The sequence below is a fragment of the Diceros bicornis genome, chromosome 11 (genome assembly GCF_020826845.1).
Source record: "Diceros bicornis minor isolate mBicDic1 chromosome 11, mDicBic1.mat.cur, whole genome shotgun sequence".
NCBI classification, from domain to species: domain Eukaryota; kingdom Metazoa; phylum Chordata; class Mammalia; order Perissodactyla; family Rhinocerotidae; genus Diceros; species Diceros bicornis.
In genome coordinates, this window is record NC_080750.1 from 70,520,146 (window position 1) to 70,545,715 (window position 25,570).

The 25,570-nt window shown below is 46.9% G+C and overlaps 1 protein-coding gene across 3 annotated transcripts in view; it reads left to right on the plus strand.

Moving 5' to 3' along the window:
- Positions 1-230: 230 nt before the first annotated feature.
- LOXL2 (lysyl oxidase like 2) overlaps positions 231-25,570 on the plus strand; it is a 95,836-nt gene continuing 70,496 nt past the window's right edge. For 2 of the 3 annotated variants that reach the window (XM_058550518.1, XM_058550519.1), the window contains exon 1: positions 231-554. The gene's annotated coding sequence lies outside the window, so the exon portion shown is untranslated. The remainder of the gene's footprint in view (positions 555-25,570) is intronic. The other variant, XM_058550520.1, reaches the window with a different exon arrangement.

Below are 25,570 nucleotides of genomic sequence, written 5' to 3' on the forward strand. Positions count from 1 at the left end.
TACTGTGTGCCCGGCCCGGCTGGGCTCTCTGGATCCGGAGATGGATTAGGGAAGGACACTCTAAATGCTCGTGGATAAGGACATCGAAGGGTTAAATTCCGAGAGTTATGCGGGGGTGGAGGATAGAGGAATCTCCCAGAGGAAAGGCCCCCTCCCTAGCTTCTCAGGGTCCGGAAACCTAGGCGTGAAGAGCCTGAGAAGGGCTCCCCGCCGGCGCGGCCTCCCCCGCAGAGGCCCCTCTGGCCCCGCGAGTGGCCGCTCTCGAATTACAACAAAAGGGGCTGGAGGCCAGGCTGCTGCGGTGGCCGCCTTCAGGGAAGGAGGTGGGTCCGGGGAGGGGTTTGCCGTCCGTCTCCCTTTAAAAGTACCGGGAAAAGAGTAAAGGAGCGACTCTGGCCCGCGGTTTCCTAAACTTGGAGCCCGCTTTCTCCGGCGGCCGGAGAAGCCGTCTCACCCGCTCTGCTCCGGAAAGGGGCTCAACGGCGACGGGCGCGGAGAGGGGCCACCGGGGAAAGCCGGAGCCCAGCCAAGCCAGTGCGGACTCCTGCTACGAAGTAAGAGCGCTCCCCGCGCCTCCCCTCCCCACTGCGGTCGCGGGAATGCGGGAGCGTCCCGGTGGGGTCTCCAGGCTCCACTCCCCGCGAGGCCGCCTCTCAGCCGTGCTTGGGGTTCCTAGGATCTGAGCAGCGGGAACGCAGACCGGAGGCTTGTTGCTCGGGGAGATGCGAGGACGTGCAGGCTAACGGGTCCTCTCCCTACTCGGGCAGACCCACCCAGCCCCACCTCGCCGGAGCTGGGCGAGGCGATGCAGCTGGCGCGTTCCGGGGAGCAGGACGCTCGGCTCCTTGCTCGCCAGGGGCGCCTGCGACCAGGCAGGACGGAGCCAGTCGAGGCTCGGTGCGCGCTAGGTGCCTAGGAGGGTGCAGCGTGGGGCCAGAGACAGTGGGGGCGGTGCTTGTGTCCAGAATTCTGGCTTTTGAGGATGTGGAACGGTCGAGGAACGGGCTGCGCCCTGGGGTATTCCCGGAGCTGTGGCTTTGGGGATGTGGAGCGCACGGGGCTGGGGCGGGGTGGGGGCCCCTGGAGCTGCTCCTGGGAGCTCCAGCTCCCACTGCCTGGAATTGGGTTTTCTCCTCAGCCTGCCAGAAGGGCTCAGCAGAGCGCAGGAGCGCCCTGAGTCCTGTGGGAGGAGAGGCGCGGTCCGCACACCAGCTATTCACTCCCAAGTCGTCCTGGCTCTCCGGGGACCAGGGAACCTCTCCCGCCATTATCATAGAGAGGCCCGGAGTGGGAAAGAACCGGCACAAGCGAACCCACGGATCATGCGTGCAGGATCGCCCCGCGTAGAGCTAATCCTCGTCTGGTGCGGATACCCCTGCGGTCCTCAGTGCCTGCGATTTTTACGCAGGCGCTTTGGCCTCTGCGCTTCGCCCCCACCCCCACCGCCACCCCCCCAAAATCTGGAAGCCCTCTGGTGTAGCTGCCTGCCGGAGGTGTCGCTGTTAAGTCAGCGCCGGTATAGAAATGATTGGAAGAAATAAGCGAGATTCCTCTCTCTCCATCACCCCCTTCCCAGCCCCGCCCCGGCCAAGACCACCAAAAAACAGCGGGGGTGGGGTGAGGGGACGCCGCGGAACGCGGTGCGGGGAGGGGACCGAACTGCTCAATCTGGCTGGGAAACCTCGAGTCCTGATGAGAGGAGAGAGATGCATGAAAGTCAGAAACTTGTCCCAAATTAATTTCATCCTCTAAAATCTTGGAACTGCGGAGATCTTAAAATCAGTCCAATCGTTTCCTTTTGCGGAAGAGGAAGAGTGGTGAAGCTCAAGGCCACTGGGTTAGTTAGTGTGGGGACCCATTTGTCGCCCTTGGTGGAATTATTTAGTTATTTATGGTGTCTTTGTACTTGATGGTCAGGATGGGGCTTAGGGAAGACGAAGTGTTTGTTTCCCTGATCAGTTGCCAGATAAGTGACTGCTTCACTGGACCCTGCCTTAGCTGAATTTTTCGTTTCCCAGCCCCCTTTGTCCTATTGCCCTTTCTGATCGCTAGTATCTGTCCCTGGAATGACCATCAAACCCATGGCACAGTTCATGCACCCCATGGGCCCCTGGTTGCTCTTAGGGCCCAAGGGGATTGAGTCTCAGTGGTTGTGTGTGTATGTGTGTGCATGCATGCACACATGCATCTGTTTGTCTCTCTGTGACTTTGTGTTAAAAAGTGACTTGGGGCCCACCCGTGGTGTAGTGGTTAAGTTTGACATGCTTCGCTTGGCGGCTGGGGTTTGCTGGTTCCGATCCTGGGTGCGGACCTACACCACTCAGCAGCCATGCTGTGGCAGCGACTCAGATATGAAATAGAGGAAGATTGGCACAGATGTTAGCTCAGAGTGAATCTACCTCAACAAAAAAAAAAGAAAAGTGACTTGGTCTAAGGTCACTTAGCCATTAAGTTACAAAGCTGAATATGAAATGTAGGTCTGAAGACAAAGCACGCGCTTGACATTACAGGTTGGCTGACATTTCGATGCGTGGCAGGCAGGAGATTCTGGGAAGATGCTTCCATCTATCTCCTTTACAGCTGGGCTCCTTGTCTGCCTCTCCTGGCCTCATCTTCTGACTGCAGGATGACCAGAGTGGAAATGCCTTGTGAAGGAAACAGATTTTCCTTCTGTTTGTCATCCTTCTGATGACCATCAGAGGAACTTTCTAATGTCCCCCCCAATTTTGCATTGTTTACTTGAACATTATTTTTTATTCTGAAACATGTTAAATGTACACAATAGTCAAGAGAAGGCCCTGTATCCTTCTCACCCGGCTTCAACAGTGACCAACATTTCACTGTTGGTCAGTGAAGCAGCCACAACTGCTTCATCTGTCCCTTTTCTCTTCCTTTTTTCTTTGAAGTAATTTAAAGCAAATCCCAGACATCAAGTCATTTTCATCCCTGAATATTTCAGTGGGATCTTAAAATATTAAATAACCACCATGCCATTATTATACCTAAGAAAATTAGTAATAATTCTGTGGTATCATCTAATACTCAGTCCATATTAAAATTTTCCCAATTTTCCCCAAAATGTCTTTTTACAGTTGATCTGAGTTCTGTTGATTTTTATAATTTATGTTCACATTGTATGTTATTCCTTTCAACCACTTTTCTATTCACTATGTTATCTGACTGTTACAATGTCCCACTAAAGAGTGAGATGGGTTCCATTGGATTCCTTTTGCGGCTGAGGGGGCTGGCGAACAATAAGCTGTCCAGACGGCACAGCGGGGACCGGCGGGGCAAGGCCTGGCCCGGCCTCCTCATTCCTGGGCGGTGGTGGTTGTTTCCCGGTGTTGCTAGTGGAACATCAGCTGTTCTCTGAAGCGTTCATGCTGGCTCTGTCTCCATCCTGAACTTATCGCTTCCTATACGCCTGCTCTCAGAAACACCTGTGTAAATGTTTAGTCATTGGCCGTTTGGCGCTTGAGATAAATCAGTGACAGCCAGGAAGCTTGGGTTTATTTCCCAGCTCACTGTAGAACTATACGAAAGCAACTTACCTCTCGAGGACTCAGGGGTCCCTCTCCGGACCGTGAAGCATCATCCTTCCTCGTTCTCTGGCTCCGAGGTCTGAAAGTAGGATGAGTGAAAGGACTGTAGTGGGAATTCCTGGAAGAGACACAGACCCCAGAAAGAAACCTCACTGAGAACATTGATCATCGCCCAAGTATATTGGCAGCTGGCGTCTTAGGTCAGAGGCTCCTAAATCCTATGACACAGGAGAGGCCTCCCTCTGAAGTCCTTCATTTATGGACAGTTTTGTTTATTCTGCCTTTGTCTGATGAGGAAATAGAAGACCAGAGCTTTTTACTTTTAGTGTTTTCATTGCTTGTGTTTATCTGCACTGAAATAGAGTGATAAATCATTTTTACATCTTATTAATGAGACTCATGAGTCAGAATTCTCCTTCCTTGACTGACTGTGTGGGAAAATAGAATCTCTTGTTTCTTGACTCCTAGATTTTCTGCTCTTAAGTTCATGGCCCTGAAACAGACATGGAATGAACGGACCTTCCATAAAATAGCTGGCTGGGGACAGAGATGCTGATTGCTCCAGTCCCATCATTCAACTGCAGGAACTCAGAATGGTCAAAGCATTAAACTGAAGCCACGCTGTCTTCTGGCAGCCGTTGGTTCTCTTCTCCCTCAGCTAGTAGGCCGTCTCCGTGGGGGTGGAATTTTTAGGTGATTCCACATCAGCAGCTGCAGTTGCTTCCTTCCTTTTCCCGTTTTGGGAGCGTTAGGTGGTACAGTTCCTCACTCCCAGGGCTGCCTGTGTTCTGAAGAACAGCTTGTAATTACCATTGTCCATTTCCCTCTGGAGAAAGGCCTGTGGTCAGTCTGCATGGCGGTGTCATGCAGACCCTCCTGCACTCTGGACCCTGGGTGGGCCTGGAAGCCTCAGATGGAGTGGCCGGAGCCTGCCTGCTTCAGGCCACAGAACCAGAAGGACTAGCAATTGTGGGCCAGAAAGGGGAGAGCCAAGCAGATGTTCACAGAGGCACCCGCAGCCATGCTCTGCTTTTCTTCTAAGTCTCTAGCCGTGTCTAGGTTTGAAGCGAGTCTTCTGACCATCTCATCCTAGTAATTCCAGCTGTCCTTTGCTGTCGAGTGTGGCGCATGCCTGGCAGGGCACGTGACTCGGCCAGGTGTGCTGCCTGGTCTTCCCCTGCCACCTATGCCAGAGAAGTCTTTTGGTACCAAGACCACCCTTTCAGAATAGCCACTCATTCGAGAGTGATAAAGCATGATGGTGACAGTCTAGATAAGATTTCTGTCCAGACTTTTAAAAAATCTTTTGCACTTCCTTTGGCAGAAACAATACACCCGGGCAAGTTGTGGGTGGCAAATACAGGTGTAGAGAGAGGACTGACTCAGCGGATACTGAGGATGTGGGTACAGTCACAGTCAGTAAGTTCTTCTTGCCCAGGGCTTCTTGACCCCTTCACTTGGAATAGCTTTAATATTATATTATAATATTATATACGAAAGGTGGTGTATTTTCTTTTCAGTTTTTCCATTGTCAGAATCTCTGTCAGAGAGGCAACAGCTCCCATATGTCCTCCTTGCTGTGTTGCCAACATAATGTTAAGAGTATCTTCCGGGAAAATAACGCTGCTTACCTATAAAGCACATGCTGTACAGGAAGTTATGTCAGTCCCTTGTGAACAGCTGAATTTGCTCAGATGGTTTCTTTATACTGCCCTTCTTGAGCTACGATCCATGAACTTCTCCTGCCCCAGCCTTGGCCTGGGGTGCCACTGACGTCCTGGGATGAACAGAGCACAGCTTTCCAGAGTGTCTGCATGACTCAAAGATTTAGTAAGAAAGATATTTTTCTAAAACTTTTCTAAGACACCAATATAAATTTGTGGAAAGTACATTTCTAAAGTAAACTGCCCCCCCGCCAAGAATCCCATACCTAGGTAAAATGGCACCAAGCCCTAGCAAACGCCTGGAAGAACTTCTGTTTTTGTTTTTATTGTGGTAAAATATACATAACATACAACTCTCTACTTTAACCATTGTTAAGTGTACAGTTCAGTGGCAGTAAGTCCATTCACATTGTTGTGCAACCATAACACCATCCATGTCCAGAACTTTTTCATCTTCCCAAAAATGAAACTCTGTACCCATTAAACACTAACCCCCCATTCTCCCATCACCTGGAAGCCATCATTCTACTTTCTGTCTCTATGAATTTGACTACTCTAAGTACCTCATGTAAGTGGAATCGTACAGTGTTTGCCCTTTTGTGACTGGCTTATTTCACTCAGCATGATGTCCTCCAGGCTCATCCATGTTGTAGCATGTGTCAGAATTTCCATTCCATTGTGGTTGTATGGATATACCACATTTTGTTTATCCATTCATCCATCAATGGACACTTGGGTTGCTTCCACCTTTTGGTTATTGGGAATAATGCTGCCATGAACATAGGTGTACAAATACCTGTTCTGGATGAACTTTTACAAAATGAATGTACCGGGGCCGGCCCCATGGCTTAGCGGTTAAGTGCACGCGCTCCGCTGCTGGCGGCCCGGATTCGGATCCTGGGCGCGCACCGACGCACCGCTTCTCCGGCCATGCTGAGGCCATGTCCCACATGCAGCAGCTAGAAGGATGTGCAACTGTGACATACAGCTATCTACTGGGGCTTTGGGGGAAAAATAAATAAATAAAAATTAAAAAAAAAAAATGAACGTACCCTTGGACTACCACCGAGATCAAGAATAGCACATCACCCAGAATGCATGGATTTAAAGGTAAAGCAGATTTCACATACATGTCATGCTGCATGTGGCTGCTTCACTGCCACCTCAGGGTCTTGGAATTGGATGTTTATTTTCTCTACCGTGAGGCAGTTTGGAAGAGATGTTTGAAAAACACAGTTTATAATCTGGAAGGCCACAAGCTCAGTTGTGAGATTTAAGCACTTTCTTTCTCTAAAACGTCTCAGGAAGATAGTGCGACATATTTGGGATTTGCAGACGCAGCTGCATGAGGACATCATCACTAAGTACCATTCTTCCAGGCTTTGCCTGGGCCAAGGGGGTTTGCATCCACCAGGAGAACTTCTACTCTTTTGTCAGCTTCGGCTGGGGCATGAATTTTAAGCTGAGTGAAAAATTCTGTGGCCGTGTCCTGCCTTCCTGCCTTCCTTTCTTTCCCTCCTCCTTGCCGCCCCACCTGGTCCTCTCTTCTTAACAAAAATGATTGATTAGTGACTTTCTATGTGCCAGACACTCTGCCAGCCACTGTAGGAGACACAAAAATGAGTAAGACATGATATTTGACATGTGTATTTAAAAATAAATCATCAGTCAAGAATAATATTCTGATGCCTGCAACCAACCGCCTGGTGCCCACCCAGTGCCAACAGCAGCCTTAGAGCACAGCCAAAGAATTTGGGGAGTTTAGGCTTGTTGCAACACATGAAGAGACGAAGACTGTCCACCAAGTTATCTGGAATTGCTCTAGCATGCCCAGAACCAACTTGTAAGAATAATTTTTTAAAATTCTTTTAAGCTGCCTTGAATTCAGATGCTCTGTCTGAGAGCACTCTGCTAAACATGATATTTAGAGACGATTTTAATGATTAAGAAAGAAAAACTAAAATTTAGACATCAGTGAAACCCTGTGACATCTCTAATCCTTTTCACTGACATTCTTGATTTTCTTAAACTGATATTCCCCAAGTGTTTTTTTCTTCCCCACACCTCTCAAAGCCATGCCCACCTCTCCACCCCAATACCAATGCCCTACGTCATCTGTTACCCCAACGTCATTACGTTGCGTCAGGACGTTACCCCAACGTCATCTGTTGCCTGGAGAGTTGCTGGTCTCCTAACTGGGTTCCTTTCCCTTGGTCTTAACCGGTGTGAAACCATCCTTTATGCTATAGCCACAGTGAACTTTCTAGAGCAGGGCTTGGTAAACTTTTTCTCTAAGGGCCAGATAAATATTTTAGACTTTACGGGTCCAGTACGATCTTTGTCGCAACTGGTCAAGTCTGCTGTTTTACTGGGAAAGCAGCTATAGATAACGAGTAAAGAAATGAACATGGCTGTGTTCCAGTAAATCTTTATTTCCAAATACCTTGTTTATGGATTTGGCCCATGGGCTCTAGTTTGCTGACTCCTGCTCTAGATCACAAATCTGCCTCCATCACCTGCCTGCCTGCCTTTCATTGGCTCCTCATCCCCAAAAAGAAAACTCAACATTCCTTAGCACGACTTTCAGGTTTCCTCACTGCGGGCTGCATGCTTCTCCAACTGGCCTCTCCCACTTCTCCTCACCACACCCCCAGCACTTCCACTTTGCATCTTGCAATTCTGAACCACACACACTCCCAGGACACCCTGTGTTGTCTCAGACCTACCTGGGATGGTCTCCCTCCACGTCCCCCGCCCCCCCCCACCTGTCAAACTCCTCCTTTCCTTCAAAACCTGCTCAGGTGTCACTATCTAAAGCTTTCCCTGTTCCTCATCCCTAATTGTATCCGTGCCCTCCCCCTTCTGTTTCTGTACCTGTTTCTGTACTCTTATTGCTTCTCTAAATCTACTGTGAACTCCTGAAGGCAGAACCCACGTCAGATTTATCTTTGAATTCCCAGTGCCTGATACAGTGCTTGTCGTGTAACAGATGCTTAATAAATATGTACTACTAACCTGTAGTGTCATTTAAGTAGATTCTTTTTTTAACAGCTTAATTGAGATGTAATTCACATACCAATAAATTCACCCATTTGAAGTGTTCAGTTCAATGAATTTGGTATATTCACAGATATATGTAACCCTCACCACAGTCAATTTTAGATCATTTCATCACCACAAAGAGAATCCCGTACCCTTTAGCCATCTCTCCCCCCACCTCTAAACAGCCACTAATCTACTTTCTGTCTCTATATTGCCAATTTTGGATATTTCATATAAATGGAATAATATAATTATGGTCTTTTTTGTTTGGCTTCTTTCACTTCGCATAATATTTTCCAGCTTCATCCACGTTGTGGCATGTGTCCATACTTCATTCCTGTTTATAGCGCAATAATGTTCCATTGTATGGACACACCCCATTTTGTTTGTCCATTCATTGGTGATGGACATCTGGGTTGTTTCCGCTGTTTGGCTATTATGAACAGTGCTGCTGTGAATATTCGTGTACAAGTTTTTGTTTGGACATCTGTTTTCAATTCTCTTGGGAATATAAGTATGAATGGAATTTCTGGGTCATATGGTAATTCTATGTCTAACTTTTTGAAGAACAGCAAACTGTTTTCCATAATGGCTGCACCATTTTACATTCCATCCAGCAATGTATGAGGGTTCCAATTTTTCCACGTCTTCACCAACACCTACCTTTTCCCACTTTTAAAAAAAATTATAGCCATCCTAGTGGGTGTGAAGCGGTATCTTGTTGTGGGTTTGATTTGCATTTCCCTAATGATTAATGATGCTGGGCATCTTTTCATGTGCTTGTTGGCCATTTGTATGTCTTCTTTGGGGAAATGTCTATTCAAGTCCTGTGCCCATTTTTAAATGGGTTGCTTGTCTTTTTGTTATTGAATTGTAAGAATTTTTATATATTCTGGATACTAGACCCATATCAGATATATGATTTACAAATATTGTCTCCCGTTCTGTGGGTTGTCTTTTCACTTTCTTGATAGCGTCTTTTTTTTCAGTTCACATCACAGTTACTCAACATTTATCCTGTGCTGGGCACAGGAGATCCAGAGATGTATGTGCCTCCAAGGGGTTCATAGTCTTAGGAGGGAGACAAACATGCAAACAGTACAATAAATACAATACACTCTTTTTCCTTCCCCCACTACTGCTGCACTGCTTCATGAAGCATGTTGATAGTGTCTTTTGATGCACACAAGTTTTTAATTTTAATGAAGTCCAACATACATATTTTTCATTTTGTTGCCTGTGCTTTTGGTATCATATCTAAGAAACCATTGCCAAATTCAAAGTCATGAAGATTTACCCCTGTGTTTTCTTCTAAGAGTTTTATAGTTTTATCCTTTATATTTAGGTCTTTGATCCATTTTGAATTTGAATTAATTTTTGTAAATGTGTGAGGTAAGGGTCCAACTTTGTTCTTTTACATGTGGCTATCCAGTTACTCCAGCATCATTTTTTGAAAAGACTATTCTTTCCACATTGATTGGTCTTAGTACCCTTGTCCAAATCAATTGGTCATAGATGTATGAGTTTATTACTGGACTCTCAATTCTATTCCATTGATCTATATGTCTGTTCTTGTGCCAGTGCCACACTGTCTTGATTACTGTTGCTTTGTAGTAGCTTTTGAAATTGGGAAGTGCAAGTCCTCCCACTTTGTTCTCCTTTCTCAGAGTTGTCTTGGCTATCTATTCTGGGTCCCTTACAGTTCCACATGATTTGTAGAATCAGCTTGTCAATTTCCATGAAAAAGTCAGTTGGGATTGTGATGAATCTGTAGATCAACTTCTATTCTCATCTTAACAATATTGAGTCTTCCAATCCATGAATATGGGATGTTTTTCTATTTATTTAGATCTTCTTTAATTTCTTTCAACAACAGTTTTGTAGTTTTCTGAGCATAAATTTTGTATGTATTTTGTTAAATTTATTCCTAAGTATTTTTTTTTGATGCTACTGTAAATGGAATTATTTTCTTAATTTCACTTTTGGATTGTTCTTTGAAAGTGTATAGAAACAGTTAATTTTTGTATATTGATCTTGTATCCTGTAACCTTGCTGAACTCTTTTATCAGTTCTAATAGTCTTTTAGTAGATTCCTTAGGAGTTTTTATTCACAATGTGAGTAGATTCTTAAACAAAGAGTAGATGTTCAGGAAGTGGACGTATGGTGTCCTAGAAGAGGGAACAGCAAGTCCAAAGCAGGGCGGTGTAGAAGCAGAATCATGTGCACTCAGGTCAGTGTGGCTGGCGCTCAGGGTTGCAGGTTGAAGCTAGTGCATGTCATGTTAATGAGAGTGGAGGCATCCCTTAGTCCCCAGTGGGAGCCATACCATGCTTGGAAATACAGTAAGAATAGTAGAATCATTCTTAGAAGGAGGCGCAGAAAAGACTTATGATCAGCACCAAAGATATTGATCTGCTCCAAAGGTAGCTGAGAAAGTCTGCCCCCCTCAGTAAGAGCAAGAACCTGTAGGTCTCTGTGTATATGCCACTCCTCTGTGGACGCTATTATCTTGAGGAAGGATGACCAGTGACACAGTACCAGCTGGCATTGTGCAGCCGGGCCCGGCCAGCTTTGGTGATGTGGCAGTTGGTGCCTGCTGCTGTTACTCACTGGGCTTCTGGAAGGGAGCCAGTGCTTCTATGGACAGCAGAATCCCAGATAACAGGCTCTTAACAAACTTTAGAATGGCATTCCTACCCTCCTCCCCCATGTAGCCAGGCATTTCCAGTTAAGCCAAAGATGTCGCTGTGGTGTCTGTACCAGCGGCTCCTTCTTTTCCTGGGCCCTCTGGCTCTAGCTCTCATCTGAGGAGCTCAGGCCTGAAGAATTGACTGTTGGCCCAGGGTGCATTGCTTGGATGAGAGCTTAGTCTGGAAGCTTCTGGAGACATAAAAGGTGTACAAAGCCAAGGGCGAGTCGTACTAGACTAGCCCTACCTGAGGCACGAAGGAAGCTACATAGAGAGGGCTTGAGGAGGATGTCACTTAGGAACTGAGCTCAGGAGGTGCCTCCTTGGCCACTTTTGAGAGGCCATCTCTTAGAAAAACTGGTTTGCAACCTCCCTCCAGCATAGGACTCCCTCCATCTCCCACCCAGTGTACCCCTGTTATCCCCACTGTTCCAGCCCCTGCCTACCTCAGTGTCTATGCCTGGGCCAACCCTTGGTACTACCCCTCCAGGAGTTTGCCTGTAGTGGGCCCCATCCTTAACTACACCTCCTCCCCTGGAAACACTGAACTTGTTTGCAGTGACTGGATTGCTTACCCAGTTGGTTTACTCTTCTGGCCCTGGCTTCTGTTCTCCTCCCCCTGCCTGCCTTTTATGGACTTCAACATCTCCTTCAAAGTGGCATGGAAATTCAGACCAATTTGGCTACTGATTGTAGCCCTGGGAAACAGTGTGTCTGAGAGTGTGTGTGTTGGGGGGGCAGGTGGGAGGATGGTTAAAGTCTGTTACCCAAGTGGTGTGTTAAGAGGAGTCGATGTGCAAAGTGACACTCCTCTTGGAATTTTTCCAGGTCGTTGCCAATTTTATAATTATAATAGTCACCACTCATTGAGCATCACTGTGAGCCGGTCACTGTACTGGGCACTTGATACTTGCTAAGACCCTACGACCCTTCTCCATTTGCAGAAGCCAGATTTGAACCTGGGACCACTCTCTGATACCAACACCGTGTTCTTTCAATTATTATATGTTTCCCTGTAGTCAAACCATGTCTCCATTTTTTTTAGGGGTTGGGGTTGGCTAACTTGAACCCAGTGGGCATCCTTGCCTCAGTCTGTTTCCTCTGCCACTATAATACTATTGCCTTCAAGCACAGCACTGATTTTGGATTTTCCCTGCCCTTTCTTTATGGGCTTCTTTATGGGCTATGTGCCCATAAGATGTGTCTCTTACAGACACTATATCTTTGGCTTTCACTTTCTGATCCAATCCGAGCATCTCCAGCAGGCACACTTTAAAGTGTATGAAATTGTACCTTCAGCCCCCCAGGAAACACATTAGTCAAAATGAGGTTCCACCCAGAGCCGGAGGTGGACTGTGGGGAACCCCGATCGGTCACAACAAACTGTGCTTGACAAAGGCCTCTTTCTGGAGGCTGAAAAAATTTCAGTGTTGTATGCCTACCTTCTCACCGTTTCACTGTGCCTGAACATTCCCACTCTGTGGCCAGAAATAGATGGGACTGAGGTGGAATCTTTGGCCAGGGGCCAGATGGACCAGGCCTGGCCAAGCCTGGTGTCAAAGTCTGCATTGTCATCTGAGGTGGTTCAGAAGGGCCCCCTTGCCCCCCATCTGCTTCCCTCATTCGCTGAGCACACTCCATTCACCCAAGACAGCCCTTCTCCACAAAGGAATGTGTTCCCTGTGGGGCCAGAAGCAGCACCCAGACCACAGCTGGGGCAGCCTCTGCGGTGTGCTCTGGGCCGTGAATGAGGGCCATTCATCACTCCCGCTGGTCTAGCAGGAGTCCCTGGCGGCAGGGGAGGGTCGGATGGAGGAGGTGGCCCCCACCCCAACCCCTGACCCCAAAGCTGAATGCTGACATCTGGCAGAGACGTTAAGCAGAGCGTGTCTGTCTGGATGAAAGAGTTCAGCTGAGCTCTGCACTCCGCTGTTCAATGACGCTAAGCGAGTGCCCTTGGCATCGTGGGCCACTGCTCCTGGCTGGGGAGTGGCGGGGTTGTTTATGTGATGCTTCCCATTTGAGGCAGGCAGGCCCATTACTGGAGCTCCAGAGCACAAGACGTGGAGCCGGTGCCGGGAGGAGTGAATCACCTCCCTACCTACCGGGGCCTCAGAGCCGTGAGGCTAGTCACGCAAAGCGGGAGCCCATGCGGCCCGCTTTAGGAGGGTCCTTTGCCCCAGATAGTCAGCTTGCTGGGCGGGGGGAGGGGGAACAGTTATGTGGATCAGCTTGTGTAAGAGCAGTGCTTTTTGCTAAGTGCACTTTGCAGGAATAGTGTATAATTTTTACAGTGTGTTCCCCCCATATCTGCGTGTGCCTTTGTTATTGACTAGGAACCAGTTGGTCATTTGGGGCATTTTTTGATTGGGTGTCACAAAGGGAGGTGTCAATTGTAAGAGGCCACGTTTGTCATATTGTTTGAGAAGATGCCAGGGAAGTTAATAAGCACTTGGCTTTTCAGAAAACATCGTTAGGCAGCAAGTTCTACAACACAGAATGCCTTTTTCAGGTAGATGATGAAGTGATTCAGACAGGATTGCTTTGGGGGGAAGAAAAACATTTGAGTAGCTTCAAGGAAATCTTGAGACTCAGAGGTTTTTTTGAAGTAGGCCTTTTACCTTCCCTCCCAGGCAGAATGATTCAGCTGTCAAAATTCGAGCCTCAGAAAAGGACCCTGGAAATTCCAGTTTTATATTTTCTCCTTTTCCTTTTGGAGCCCTGTTGGGTCACAGTTAAGTAAAGCATTTTCAAATATTCATCCATTATCAATACAGTGCCACTCCTGGAATCATAGAAATCGGTGTTCTAGAATGTACTGGCAAGTACCTGGGGCGACATACGCTCCGGAGCTAAAGATATCCTCGAATGAGTGATGCTCATCAGACAATCAAAGTAGCACTGCTCCTGATCAACTGAGAAACCTGAGCAAGCTCCAGGTGTAGAACCTCTTTCTCCCCCTCTGACCACACCCTGAGCCCCAACTCCCAGCAGGACCAGGGAGCAGTGGTTAACTTAAGCCTGCTTAAACGTCTTATTTGCAGATACTGCAGACTCCGTGAAGCCCACCCTCCCATGAACTCAGCACAATTTAGCACCTACCTAGTTTATACAGCACATGTGAAGACACCTTTTTATTTAGGTAATTAAGCTTTTCTTCAATATTGTGTATTCTTTGGAGTAAATGTATATTTCTAGCTTTCAAGTAAGTTGTTGAAAGAGCTGGATCCAGGAGGAACTCCCTAAGCTCATCCTTGAGAGTTCCCATTTCCCAAATAACACTTGGGGAAATCTGAAGATCAAAATTAAATACAACCAATTGCATTATGTAGCTTAGCACAGCCAAAACTGTCACTGGCACGTGAACAGCCTGACCTAAATCTAGCAGGCAGAACCTGCTTCAAACAAAATATTTTACCTGATATTTTTGGACTACCTACTATGGGTCGGGAGCTTAAGAACAGTGATCTTTGACTTTATAACAGTCCTGAAAGGTAGATATTTCTTGTTTTCCCTTAAAAAAGTTTCTTTTAAGGGCGTATCATTTTCCATTTTCTAAATGAAATACTGAGACTTAGAAAATCTAAGTGTGCCTGAGTTCACAGAGCTAATAAGTGGAAGAAATGGGATATGAGCCCAGTTCTGTGTGACTCTGAACCACAGGTTCATGCTGCTTACTGGCAGTAAAGAGGTGGCAGCCCGTCCAGCCTGTTCTCCGTGGAGGAAGAAGGTGCAGACTGTCTGAATGGTCCTTGTATGCAGTGGGTGCTCAAGGTCCTTGGGGAACGTGAGCTGATTCTGGCTGGTGTTTGTCAGCAATGCCTGGGACCTCGAGTCCCAGTGATGTGAAGGAATTCTTTCCCCATCTCTCGCAGACACCCCCCGGGGGGCACAGGGTCTCTTGCCGGCAAAGCTTACACTAGAATCAACTGTATCAACGCTGTATCCTCGAATGGATTGAATTGAATGTAAGAATGTCCTCAACTACTTAGCCAAGAGCCCAGTGACAAAATACTGGGAGAGATAATTTACCACTTTCCGATAAGCTGCAGTCACCGCCAGCTGTCTTCTGGCACGTACCAGCTCTTATTCGTGTTGGTCAAATACTGCTGTCCTTGGCATCTTGGCTTGACCTCTCTGATGATGACCCACTCCAGAGCCAGACTGTGTGAATAATTAACCATCTGCTGCGATAGTTCCTTCACTCAGACGAGGTTTTCACAGAGTACTCTCCAAGGTGGGCCTTCCTCTTGTGGAACTTTCCTCTGCATGCCTCGTTGGTGAACCCTGAGCTTGATTTGGTGTGTGTGAACGTGCTGCAGAAATGTTCTGCTGACCCAGTGGGCTTGTGCCAGGGTAGAGGATGCTCCTGGAATTTCCATGATGGGTGGTGATCAACCTCATTGGCATAGACTCTTCTTGGGCTGTCGATGACCTTGGAGATCTTCAAAGGTGAATGCTGAGAATAGATCTTCCTGTTATCTAAAAGCTCTCCCAACTGTGGTATCAGACAGAAGTCTCCACCAGGCGTTTTGATTTCTTTAGTGAAATAAAAACCTCTGACCGAGGACTGAGAGAGCAGGCATGAAGAGGAGAAATGTGTCTTCATCAATCCAAATGTCATCAAATGTCCAGAAGGTTAAGAGGAGAATTTACCATATTTGTTCATGATTAGGCAGCAGAAAAGGCCAGAGACAGTGCACGTCTGTTTGGTTTTCCTTCTTTTTTTTTTTTTTTTTTGGTGAGGAGATCAGCCCTGAGCTAACATCCGCCAATCCTCCTCTTTTTTTTTTTTTTTTTTTTGCTGAGGAAGACGGCCCTGGGCTAACATCGGTGCCCATCTTCCTCCACTTTATATGGGACGCCGCCACAGCATGGCTTACCAAGCAGTGCATCGGTGCGCGCCCGGGATCCGAACCAGCGAACCCCAGGCCGCCGCAGCGGAGCGCGCGCACTTAACCGCTTGCGCCACCGGGCCGGCCCCTGGTTTTCCTTCTTTTGTTTTATTCAAATTAAAATCCAAGCTTTTTTTGCTTTTGTTTTTAGTCATTTGGATCCTACTACATTTCTTAGTGAAGCTCAAATACTTTAACCCAAAGCAGTCTTCTCAAGCCCCTTGGTCCCTGGGCAGTGCCAGATACACGAGAGTGCACGTGTCTCTGAGACAGGGATAAGAACGATTGGTGAATAAAGTACCAGCTCTGGTGTCTGTCTGGCTGGGTGCCAGTCCCAGATTGATCACTTTTGAGCTCTGTGACTGTAAGAAAATCATGTAGCCTTTCTGTCCCTCAGTTTTTCCTCAGGGAAACAGGGATGCTGATAGTACCTCTCTCAGAGGGTTGCCTGGAGCTGTGCCCTCCAATATGGCAGCCACCACCACATGGGACCACTGGGCACCTGAAATATGCTAGTCCCAATTGAGATGCACTGTGGGTATAAAGTACACAGCAAATTTCAAAGACTTAATACAAGAATGCAAAGTATCTCATTAATAATTTTTATATTGATTTCATATTGAATTGATAATATTTGGGACATACTGGGTTAAATAAAATATATCATTAACATTAATTTCATTTTACTTTTTTAATGTGGCTACCAGAAGAATTTAAATTAACCTGTTGCTCACATTATGTTTCTATTGGGAAGAGCTAGTTTAGACCAGAGTAAATGAGTTCACATGTGTGAAGCACTTTTCACACAGTAATGGATACAGAATAGTAATCAATAAATATAGGGTTTTTTTTTTTGCTGAGGAAGATTCGCCCTGAGCTAACATCTGTGCCAATCTTCCTCTGCTTTGTATGTGGGTCATCGCCACAGCATGGCCACCAACCAGTGGTGTAGGTCTGCACCTGGGAACTGAACCTGGGCCGCCCAAGTGGAATGCCCTGAATTTAACCACTAGGCCATGGGGCCTGCCCCGATTTGTTTGTTTTTTTAATCTAACTTTCTCTTTAACAGAATCCCACCTTCAGTGCCAGCCCATGTGGTGTCCAGGTTGCTGTATTAAAGGTAGAAGTCATCCTTTTAGAACAGGGGGAAGGTGGGTAAATGAATGCATAAATTAGGCAGAGAATAAGCAAGTGTATAGTCAGTAGGTGGGGGGGACTGCTGTGGAATTGCTCACCACAATCCTCGCATGATAAATTTACCAGAGTCCCAAAGTAAAGCACATTGACCTCCCAGCACCTCCTAATATACCATTATGTTGAAAGATGGAGCCTCTTGAGCTGCCCCTGAGCCTTCCTTCTGCCTTCCTGAGGCTGGCATCTATTTGGAAATGGCCTCATTTCCAGAGGCAGTGGAGTATGCTTGGGCTGCTTGGCACACTAGAAACAAGAGATGATGCCCACCCCCTGTGGCCGCCTGAGCACAGCTACAGGCACTGTTGGAGGTAGGCCGAGAGGGTAGAAGTAGCGGGGCAGGCTTCCCAGAGGAAGTGGGACTTGGGGAGTCTTGGTTCCTTGTGAGTCTGCTCCCTGGGCCCTACAGACACAACTGCAGGTGCTGGGGCCTCCCCGCTGAGAGGCAGAGGCGCTCACTGCCTCAGGCCTTGAGAGGCCTTAGGGCGTCTCTCCTGGACATAAAATGTCCAGGAGAGATTTTATGGATCCCAGGGGATCTTCATTTCCCATAAATTACCCGAACATCTGCCTACCACCTTTACTACCCAGAGTGAATTTCAGAGGTAAGCAGGCACCTAGGTCAGCTGATTTGAAGGACATGGGGAAGGTCCACCTTCTCACTAAAAACTATATTCCCTTACTTCCAACATTGCACAATATGTAAAATTCAACTCTTAGAATTCATATCTAGGCATTCTTTGTTAAAACATAAAAGTGCTCTGTCCTTAGAAAAGTTATTAATTTATTCCTTAATGTATTAAATTCCTTAATATGATAAATTCATAAAGGAATGAATTTATCAACTTTCTTTCCAATGCAAGTCAGAAGAAAAAGGCAGTTTTGATAAGGTGTGAAGATTTGATTAGGCATTTGTATGTATTCATTTGCTGTTTGCTGAATACCCTACTGAGTACAAGGCACAGGGCCCCACTATCAGGGGTTCTGAGTTGGCAGGAAGGAAAGAAGAAAATGAATGTGAATGAGTCTATGCTGTGTGCTGGGGATTTTCACATGTTATCTCATTTAATCATCACATCACACACACACACACACACACACACACACACACACACACACACACACACATATACCTGTAAGGAAGGTTATTTCCATAATCAGGAGAGGAAATCCAGGCTCTAAAAGTAAATTGCCCCCAAATCCATAGAGCTTGGAAGTGGTGAAGGCAGGATTTAGACTGTTGTGTTCTGACTCCAAGATGCCCAACATCGCCTCTCCAGGGAACCAATGGTGCCAATAGTTACCAGGAGGAAGGGTTGCCAAGGGGCCAGAGGACCCACACAATGGAAGATGAGGCAGCCAAAGGCCCCCTCCATCCACTTCACTTTAATAGCCCTTGACCTACAATCATAGAGCAGAGCTTGTTTCAAAACCACCATGGAGAGGCCTATCAAGTATCCGATGACCCTCAGAGCAGATCAGCCGGATGTAAGTGGAGCAGCCCTGGAGCAGAGTACACACACAGAGGTTTGGGATGGGCTCAGCAGCAGAGTATTCACTGGCAGTATTGTAGTGAGAGATCCAGGGAGGAAGCATTACTGAGATCTAGCAGATTTAGGACCAGGGTTCAAAGAGGGAGGGATCAGCCCCTACAAAGACTGACCAGGGCAAAGCAGGGAACACAATTTGACTCATAACAACAGTCTTCTCACCTAGGACTTTTAGGACTTCAATGGAGTCATAAACTCTTAGCACCAGAAATGTTCTTAAGATGGTTCATCCAGTGCTTAGGATGGCAAATGCCCAGCAGGTGTGCTGCCGCTTTATGGCAGTCATCACGAATCCATGCCAGCATGCTTGCCCCTCGAGTCTTGATGCCACTCAGCACCCTAGATAGCCATCACCGGCTGGCTGACTCTGACATGCAAGTCAACATCTGCTTACCTTTCCTGTCCTAGCCCACTCTCCTCATGACACAGATGAGGAACTGGAGGCTGGAGTGGCAGGGACTAGTTAAGACTACAGAAGAGACTATGAGCCTGAGCTCTTGTCATAGTCCCTGGCTGCATCTTGGGACCCACCATGATGCTTCCTGGTCCTCTGCAAGTTGACCTCAGCCAGGAACTTACTTAGAGCCTGGCTGAGAGACAAAATGAGGACAGACAAGGACAGACAGAGGCAGCCTAGTATAGGAGATAGAATTGGAAGCCAGGATACTCAAGGTCAAGATGAGGCTCTGCCAAGTACTAACCACTGACCATTGGCCAATCCATTAAACTCTTAGTCCCCATTTCTTTTATCTGTAAAGTGAAGTGAGATGGACTTGCTGACTCTGAATTCCCCTCCTGCTCTGAAGGTCTGCCCATCCATCCTTTTCCAGCACCTTCCAAACACTGTGTTCCAAACACTGTCTCTTTTCTGTCCCTGCACTGAGTGCTTATTTCCACATCTGTTGCTCCAATCACATGGTTTGCTCCAGGCCAGACTGCTCCACTTTTTCTTTTCCTAATGCTCCTTCCCAGCCCTGTTCAAGGCTATTCTCCTCTCATAGCCTCTCCTGACCTTTGTGCTGAAGTCGGAGGAATCCTGGATTCAGGAACCAAGAGATATAAATTATATTCCCTGCTGTTCCTCCCTTAGCCATGTGACCCTGGACATGGCCCTCCCCCTTCAAATGGCCCTGCACGGCCCTCTCCGGCTCTGACCTCTCATTTGACTCCAGCTCTCATGGACCTCTTGTACCCATAACTCCTAACACTTCCTTAGTCTGGGCCCAACTATTTAATACTTGAGTAAATTCTCTCCTTATAATTCTCCTATTCCAGATAGAGAGTGGACCCAGTCAGGAGACAAGAGGGAGAATAATGAGGACAGACTTTACATTCTAGATAGGGAAAAAGAACCAACCCAGCAAGAATGTGAGCACTTCCCATTTCTGGTGTCTCTCCCACTGCAGCTGCCTCCACACTGGTTCCATAATAGGTGCTCAGTTAAGTGTAATCATTAAGTGTAATGATAATACTTTTTAGTTACATAGCACAATTTGTAATCATTCTATGAACTGAAAGGAACAGAATACAGAGATGGATCACAGGAACTAAGGGGTCATACAGACTGCCCCTCCATTCTCGCAGGAAAAGAAAGGAGGGCATGTTTTTCTGTACCCTAACTCTTATTTATCACCTTCTCTGGGAGGATAAATCCACAGAGGGAGCTTTTATTGTAGAGGCTACCAAAATTCAGTTAACAACCCTGCAAATTGTTCAGTGAAAAAATGACATTTTCACCTGCTGTAATGATTCCTTATGGAAGAAACGTGTGTAGAACAAGACATTATTTACAGCAATGGCAAGAGGCAGAGGGAGTCTTTCTTGGGTGAGGTTTGGGTACAGTCCATCACCCCTCCTCTTCTCTGAGTTCTCACGACTGAGGATTCACACAAGCACCTGAGGCAGATCAAAGTGATCCGTTCATAGGATAAAGCTGGGATTGCCCAGGGCAGCTTGGGTCAAGACGGGGCTCCCGCCTACCCAGAAAAGTGAGGATGACGTCATCAAGTTTCTCTTCTGCCCTGCGACTGTTCATGAGCTGAATATATTTTATCACAGGTCAGAATCCATGTGTCTATTTTGCAGAGAAAATAGCTGAAGAAAAGGGAAATGCTTTTCCAGGGGTGATAGAGCCCACCCGTTGTGCCAACCTAACCACAATCCCAGACCTTCTGCCTGGTGCTCTGTTCCTGCTCCTTTGTGAGCTCTCTGTTGTTTATAAATAAAATTGTGACTCTCATCCCCCAAGCAGGGCCGCAGTTTGCCTGGTCCCCGCCGCCCCTCCCCTCGGAATGAGGACGGGTCTACTTTGAGCTATCCGTACCCTGTTCTTATCCAGCCCCTTTTTAATGAGCGCCTCGCCTGTGCTAGCCCCGGGGGAGCCTACCCCCGCCCCGCGTGAGCCGTGTGAGCAGGGAAAGGGGACATCCGCTCCCACGGAGCCTGACCCGGCCTCGCTCGCGGGGAGACCCGCGGAGGCAGGGGGCCGGGAAGCCGAAGCCGCCGAGTCAGCGCGCGGTGCCCGCTCGGGGACCCCGGTCACCGGACCGCCCGCGCGCCCTGCGCCCCCGCGGGCTCACGTGTGCCGCCCAGCGCCCGCAGCCGGAGGACTTCCCGGACCCCGGGGCCCTGCCCGCCGGGTTCCCAGGCCGCCCCCGGCGCAGGGACGCAGAGCGCGGCGGCTCCGCAAGGGGCTGCCAGGCCGGGGCCGAGCCCGAGCCCGCCGGCCCTCCGCGGCTGGCCGTGAACCTTCCGCCACCCAGCCCCGGTGGGGCGCGGTCCTAAACCGGATCATCGGGGTCGCGGGGAGGCCCAGGCTGTCCTTGAGAAAGGGCCACAGGACGAGTAGCAGCCGTTGCCACGAACAGTGCGACCACCCTGGACGGAGTCCCTGCAGGCCGCCCCGCCCCCAGCGGCTGGGGTCTCCGCCGAGGAGGGGCTGAACGCGAGCTCCAGCGCAGGATCGAAACCGGCGCGTGGGGGCGCGGGCAAGGCCTCCGGTCCGGGGGGCGGCAGGAGGAAGCCCTGTGCTGCGGGGAGGGCTGGCGGGCGATGGGGCGCGGCCATTAGCTCTCCATCCACCAAAGCGTCCACCTGACGGTTTTTCCCTCCCGAGGATTGGATGGATGCCAGGGAGAAAAATGAATTTTACGAAGCGATAGGGAAAGACGAACATTCAGTTGAACAGACGATAAAGAACATGAAGAGATAATTTCCAAAAAAAGGAAATACAGGGGGCCATTAAGCATGGGGGGAAAAAGTTTAACCTCATTAGTAACAAAAGAAATGCTAGTTAAAGCAAAATACCCTTTGCTGCTTATCAGATGGAGAAAGGTTTGAAAACGTGGTCATAGCTAGAATTTTTTTTTTTTTTTTTTTTTTTTTTTTTGTGAGGAGATCAGCCCTGAGCTAACATCCGCCAATCCTCCTCCTTTTTCGCTGAGGAAGACGGCCCTGGGCCAACATCGGTGCCCATCTTCCTCCACTTCATATGGGACGCCGCCACAGCACGGCTTACCAAGCAGTGCGTCGGTGCGCGCCCGGGATCCGAACCAGCGAACCCCGGGCCGCCGCAGCGGAGCGCGCGCACCCAACCGCTTGCGCCACCGGGCCAGCCCCATAGCTAGAATTTTTGAGATTGTGGGGAAACCTCCATAACTGCTGTCTGGCGTGTGAATTGACACAGTCTTTCTGGAGGACAGTTAATATAGTTTTTCAAAAGTGTTGATTTTTTACCTGCCCTTTGACCCAGCAATTTTACTTTCAGGAATTTATCCTAAGGTTGTTGAAAGTGTTAGCTACAAGCATATTCATTTCAACGATGTTCATAGCAGTAAAAAATTTAGTGATAAGCTTATTTAATCTTATGGTGAATCCATAGGATTGAATACTGTGTAATAAAAATCTTGTAAAAGAATACTCAATGAGACATAATGTTTGCAATATACTGTTAAATGTGAAAAGCAGTTTACATAGTATGTAGAAAATGATTCCAATTTTTAACAGGAAATATGTATGTACAGAAAAAAGGCTGGAAGGGTTGTACCCACAATGCTGATAGCGGTTCCCTCCAACAGTGGTATTGCAAATTATTTTCTTCCTTTTACTTGTTTGCATTCTCCAGATTTTTATCACTAGCTTGTATAACTTCTGCAGTAAGGAACACCACCACCAAAAAACTCCATAAAAGCTATTTTTAAAAGAAGAGAAAAACATGTGGGTCTAATATTTTACAATTCCCCAGAGTAGGGAGTAGGAGAAAGCCCCACAAAAGGGGCAGAAAATTCAGGAGCACTTTTCCAGGAAAGATTTAGGAGTTGAACACTGGCCATTCCCTCAGATTGGAGAGTCCAAGAAGATGAGTGGAGCAGTTTACAGATATGCAAATTCAGAGATTAAGAGTTCTTTTAAAACATTGCAGGGCCACATATTTTTTGCATTTCTTTCTGAGGTGTGCAGAGATGGTCTGGAGGCCTCTGCAGCTCTCGTGTGAGGGAGAGGTTGGGGGCGTGGTGGGCAAGGGCTGAACTGGGGTGAAGCTGCTGAGCGACAGCAGAGTGTTGCGGTGAAGGACACAGCCCAGGTCAGTCTGCTGCCCCCTTTCACACCCTGGCCTGCCGCTTACCGCCAGTGCAACCTTAGGCAACTTGCTGAACCTCTCTGTGCCTCATTTACCTCCTGAGGATAATAATGGTGTTTACCTTGTTAAGTGAATTAATACAGTAGAAGGTTGAGAATAGAGTGTTTTAAAATGTACTAAGGATTTGTTTGAATCAAGTGCTGTAAGACACGCAGACACAGAAATGACTGTCATGAGGAACAAGTTTATACTCACAGGTCCCTAGAAACTGGAGACATGGCAGCCCATGCAGGGCCACACGGGGATGCACCAGGGTCAGTCAGGGGGCAGAGGTAGAGGGGAAACCGTGGGCAAGAGCCTTTATTGTGACTTGCACAGGAGGGAAGGGGTGAGGCAGGGCAAGCAGGTTTAAGCAGATTTAGGATTGGCTGGTTGAATAATTTCAGCTTGCTCTGGGGCATAGGGACTGCCTCTATGGCCCTCGGGTGATCAGGGAAGGGGGATAGTGGCCCAGAGTATGCAAGCTTGATAAAGGGGGTGGTTGGGAGGGTGTGGCTCTGGATTGGTTGGTTTGCATATGAAAAGTGCACTTGTAGGTGAGTCTTTTATCATCTCTAGGAATTAACTAGTCCTGGGAAGAGTAGTCTCTCTCCGGGGTCAGCAAGACCCCAGATGTCAAAACAGCAGAAATATAGAAAACAAAAAGGCATAATTAATACACAGTGTCTGCATGTAGGAAACACTTTATAATGTTAGCTTCATACCGGTGCTAGCTCTGTCATTCTGTGTGACCTTTGGCAAGTCATATGCTTTCTGTCTTAAACTTCTGTGAGAGGAGGATATAGAAGCAGTGTAGTAGAGGAGAAACCTTCCTGAATTCAAAGTCAGGCCACCTAGGCTCAGGTAGTTCAATCCATGAACATTCGCTGATTTCCTGTAGGCAGACCACAGCGTAACCGTCAATGCCGTGTCAGTACCTATCAGCACCACGGAGAGAACACACCTGCTTTACTCACGGGAGGCCCAATGTGTAGAGGATCTTAGTGAATGTCTGCTGAATGAGTAAATCAATTTGATAATGTGACCTGGATGGAGATTAATAGTGATTAGATTCCTAAGAGTAATCTAATAGTAATTAGATTAATAGTAATACATTTATTTCCTGTTATATCACTTCCAAATATTTGGGGATTTTCTAGTTATTGTTTTATTATTGGTTTATAGCTTAATTCTACTGTAGTCAACACATTCTGTTAGGCAACACATTCTGTGTGATTTTATTGAATGTGGTGAGATTTGCTTTATAACCCAACTTAGAGACCATTTGGGTAAATCTTGCACGTGCACTTGAAGCGAATCTGTTTTCTGTAGTTGTTGAGTGTGGTGGGTAGAAACTTGTCAATTAGGTCACTTTTGTTGATCATGTCTTTCACATCTTCAGTGCAAGGATTTTTTTTGTCTGCTTCTTTTGACAAAAGGTGTGTAAACTCTCCCACTGTGATTACAGATTTGTCAGTTTTTTCCTGTTAGTTCTGTCAGTATTTATTTAATACATGTTGAGTCTATGTATACAAATTGAGAAGAGTTATATCTTCCTGTTGGATTGACTTTCATCATCATAAACTGTCCCTTGTTGGACCAGTAGTGTTTCTTGTCTTAAAGTCAACTTTCCCTGACTTTGTACCAGCTTTTTTTTTGGTTAATATGTGCATTGTGTATCTTCTTCCATCCTTTAACTTTAAACCTCTCTGTCTCCTGTAAAAAATTTAAGTAGTATTGTTTTGTTAAATCCATTCTGACAATATTTGTCTTTTTATTGGAGTATTCATCTAATGTAATTACTGATATAATATGGGTTTAAATCCAACATCTTATGATTTTTTTTCTATTTGTGATAACTGTTCTGTATTACTTTTTCTCTGCTTTATTTCTTTAATTTTGGATTAATCAAGTATTTTTTATAATTCCATCATTTCCCTCCTTTATATAACCTGTTCATTCTCTTTTTTTTTTTTTTTTTGCTCTTCTTGTGGTGATTACCGTAAATATTACAACATACACCTGGCTAAGACTGTTAAGACTTGCTACAGTCTAATAGAACATAGTACTCTTACCACTTCCCGGATAGTGCAAGAACCTTGAAACACTTTCCATTTAAACCCCTGCTGCCTTTTGTGCCATTGTTGCCATGTGTCTTAATGATTTTAAACCACACAAGACATTGTTATTGCTTTACACAGTTGATCTTCATTCAGATTTATCTACGCAGCTCTCTCTCCATACCCTTCATACCTTCCTGCTCCTCCTTGCTAACATCTAGGATTATTTTTCCTTTGGCCTGAAGAACTTCCTTCAGTATTTCCATCTTGTGGATCCTCTGATGACAAATTCTCTCCACTTCTGTCTGTCTGAAATGT